Raw genomic sequence first — 3,822 nt, 5'->3', positions numbered from 1 at the left:
GGGGAAAAGGTGGGGGGCGGAAGGGGGTAAAAGCGGTAGAGTAGAATATGGTTAAGGGTAGAAGGTAATAAATAGTTAGGCGATAGTAGGAGATAGGAGAGTAGAACGGTAGGGTGAGATATATAAGGTAGAGTAGAATAGTGGTGATGGTAGAGTAGAAATACGTAGGGAGAGCTAGAATAGGGTAGAGGTAGAATATAGGTAATATGAGAGTAGACATAGGGTAGGGTAGAGTTAGAATAGGGTAGGGTAGAATAGGGTAGGGAAGAAAGGGTAGAGTAGAATAGGTAGGGTAGAAAAGGTAGAGTGAATGGGTAGGGTACAGTAGAACTAGAGGTAGAGGTCGAATAGGGTAGGGATAGAATATGGTAGAGTAGAATAGGGTAGGGTAAGTGAATAGCTGAGTAGAATAGGATAGCGGTGAGGAGAAAAGGGTAAGTAGAATAGGAGGGTACAGTGATAAGGGTAGAGTAGAATAGGGTAGAGTAGAATAGGTAGGGTAGAGTAGAAATAGGTAGGGTAAGAGTAGAATAGGGTAGGGTAGAGTAGGGTAGCTCTTGTAGTTAGAGTAGATAGCTAGAAGTAAGGCAGAGGCTTAGGGTAGAGTAGGGTAGTGGGGAGTAGGGTAGGGTGGAGTAGAATAGGGCAGGGTAGAGTAGGGTAAGGTAGAGCAGGGTAGAGTAGAATAGGGCAGGGTAGAGTAGGGTAGTGTAGAGTAGGGTAGGGTAGAATAGGGCAGGGTAGAGTAGAGTAAGGTAGAGTACAGTATGGTACACACTGTGTGTGTGTGTGTGCCCGTGAGTAAGTGTGGGTCTGTTTATTTACAGTTGAAAAACTGTCAGTGACACGTTGCTATGGGCCCACAGGGACAAAACAGTAACAGCAGTCAGATCTATTTGTCATAACTCATGTCTCTGTCAGAACAAATAACCTCCACATGCACTAAGTGAAAGGAATTACAGGAAGACTGATATAGTTTTCGACCAACAGTTGTCAACAGTACAGAGGTGAAGATATAGAGCAGAGACTTCCTCACTACTTGGAGGAAGTTAACTTCTACACGTATGTATAATTCTAATTCACCCACCGTCGCCTCCCCTGAAATGTAGACGCACACACACACACACACACACACAGTATGAACCCACAACACAGAGAAGAACCAGAGAGATACTGACAGAGACAGAATGTACACTCTACTCACACACACTGATAAGAACATTCACTGTCATCTGTGGAATCAGACAAAATGTCAGATAACCTTTATCTCCTGCTGTCAGTACAGTATCTGACTTCTGTCGGTCATATCTCTCCACACACACAGCGGGCCATGTCATGATGAAGACTGGTTCTCCGTCACCCTACCTTGTTGCTGTTCCACCGCATTTTATTCTCAGTCTCTTTATCTCTGTATTTCTTTCCTTCTCCGTTTCCTTCTCGGTCTTTGCTGTTTCCACCCGTTTCTAGTCCAGGCCACCTAGCAGAAGTGATCCAGCCCTGACCACCTCCACTGCACCCAGGAGGAGCTCAGTGAGGCTGGCTGACCCTCAGCAACACGTGAGTGGATTACCCCTTCTCCTAAATCCCCCTCTCTTTCTCTGCCTGAATCTCTACCCTTTCTCTATCATCTCCTGTATGTTTTCTCTTTTTCACCTACAGTGCCTTCAGAAAGTATTCACACCCCTATCCACATTTTGTTGTGTTACAAAGTGGGATTAAAATTGACGGATTGTCATTTCAAGCAGATTTAAGTCAAAACTGGAACTTGGCCACTCAGGAACATTCAATGCCTTCTTGGTAAGCAACTCCAGTTTAGATTTGGCCTTGTGTTTAAGGTTATTGTTTTGGTGAAGGGTGAATTAATCTCCCAGTGTCTGTTGGAAAGCAGACTAAACCAGGTTTTCCTCTAGGATTTTGCCAGTGCTTAGCTCCATTCTGTTAACTTTTTATCCTGAAAAACTCCCCAGTCCTTAACAATTATAAGCATACCCATAACATGATGCAGCCACCACTATGCTGAAATATGGAGAGTTGTACTCAGTAATGTGTTGTATTGAATTTGCCCCAAACATGGCTCTTTGTATTCAGGACAAAGAGTGAATTGCGTTGCCACATTTTCTGCAGTATTACTTTAGAGCCTTGTTGCAAACAGAATGCATGTTTTGGAATATTTATATTCTGTACAGGTTTCCTTCTTTTCACTCTGTCATTTAGGTTAGTATTGTGGAGTAACTACAATGTTGTTGATCCATCCTCAGTTTTCTCCTATCACAGCCATTAAACCCTGTAACTGTTTTAAAGTCACCATTGGCCACATGGTGAATTCCCTGAGCGGTTTCCTCTCTCTCCGGAAACTGAGTTAGGAAGGAAGGCTTTATCTTTGTAGTGACTGGGTGTATTGATACACCATTTAAAGTGTAATTAGTAACTTCACCATGCTCAAAGGGATATTCAATGTCTGCTTTGAATTTTTTTACCCATCTACCAATAGGTACCCTTCTTTGTGAGGCATTGGAAAACCTCTCTGGTCTTTGTGGTTGAATCTGTTTGAAATTCACTGCTGGACTGAGGGGCCTTACAGATAACTGTATGTGTGGGGTACATATATCATCTTAAAATTAATTATTGCACACAGAGTGAGTCCATGAAAAGTTAAGGGATGTGAATACTCTCCGTCACCATTCTTTATCCTCCATTTCCATTGTTGCTTTTCCCTTCTCTATACCCTCTCTCTCTCTTCATCTCCCCCCTTGGCACACTGTACTTCTAATCAATTCACCTTTCTGCTGCTGCTGCAGATCAAACTAAACTTCCCTTTTAACTTTTTCAGCCTGAATCCTTCCCTCACTTCAACCTCCCTCTGATATGGGTGTTGACTGAATGTGGGTGTTGACTAAATGTGAGTGTTGACTGAATGTGGGTGTTGACTAAATGTGGGTGTTGACTAAATGTGGGTGTTGACTAAATGTGGATGTTGACTAAATGTGGATGTTGACTGACTGTGGGTGTTGACTAAATGTGGGTGTTGACTGAATGTGGGTGTTGACTAAATGTGGGTGTTGACTAAGAGAGAGATTGGGTGTGACTGTAGTGGTGTGCTGAACTCGTGGGTGTTGACTGAACGTGGGTGTTGACTGAGTGTGGGTGTTGACTGAGTGTGGGCGTGTTGACTGAGTGTGGGGTGACTGAGTGTGGGTGTTGACTGAGTGTGGGTGTTGACTGAGTGTTGGGATGTTGACTAATGTGCACAATCCCTGAGGACACACACACCTACTCTCTATCTCTCGGTCTTACCTTGAGGACCTCCACAGGCACCTGCAGCTTCTGGCAGTGTTGTGGAGCGTTGATGGCAGGGCTGGGTGCTGGGGCACATTACGCTGCTGTTGCATGTACTGCAGCGCCGCATTCTGTGCAGTTGCGGCTCCGGCTGCTCCTCCTGCTGCAGCTGTCTCGCATCAGCTGACAATACATACATCAGTCAGTCAGTCCAGTAAAATACATCAGTCAGTCCAGTCATACTCAGCAGTCAGTCAGTCAATACCTCCAGATCAGTCAGTCAATACATCAATTCAGCTCGTCAGTCAATACGTCGTCAGTAATGTTCAGTCAATACGTCAGGTCGTCAGTCATCAATACATCAGTCAGTCAAGTCAGTCAATAGCATCATTCAATCAGTCAGTCAATACGTCAGTCAAGTATGTCAAGTAATACGTCAGTCAGTCAGTCAGTCAGTCAATACATCAATCATCAAGGTCATATACATCAGTCGGTCAGTCGTCAATGCATCCATCAGTCAGGTCAGTACCGTCAGTGCATACATTC

The 3,822-nt window shown here is 44.3% G+C and overlaps 1 pseudogene; it reads right to left on the bottom strand.

The window, feature by feature from the left end:
* The window catches only part of LOC112072130 (transcription factor EB-like), a 71,102-nt pseudogene that overhangs the window by 25,911 nt on the left and 41,369 nt on the right, over positions 1-3,822 (bottom strand).

The sequence above is a fragment of the Salvelinus sp. IW2-2015 genome, unplaced genomic scaffold (genome assembly GCF_002910315.2).
Source record: "Salvelinus sp. IW2-2015 unplaced genomic scaffold, ASM291031v2 Un_scaffold1829, whole genome shotgun sequence".
NCBI lineage: Eukaryota > Metazoa > Chordata > Actinopteri > Salmoniformes > Salmonidae > Salvelinus > Salvelinus sp. IW2-2015.
The sequence above is the reverse complement of the archived record's forward strand: the minus strand, read 5'-3'. Positions and strand labels throughout refer to the sequence as shown.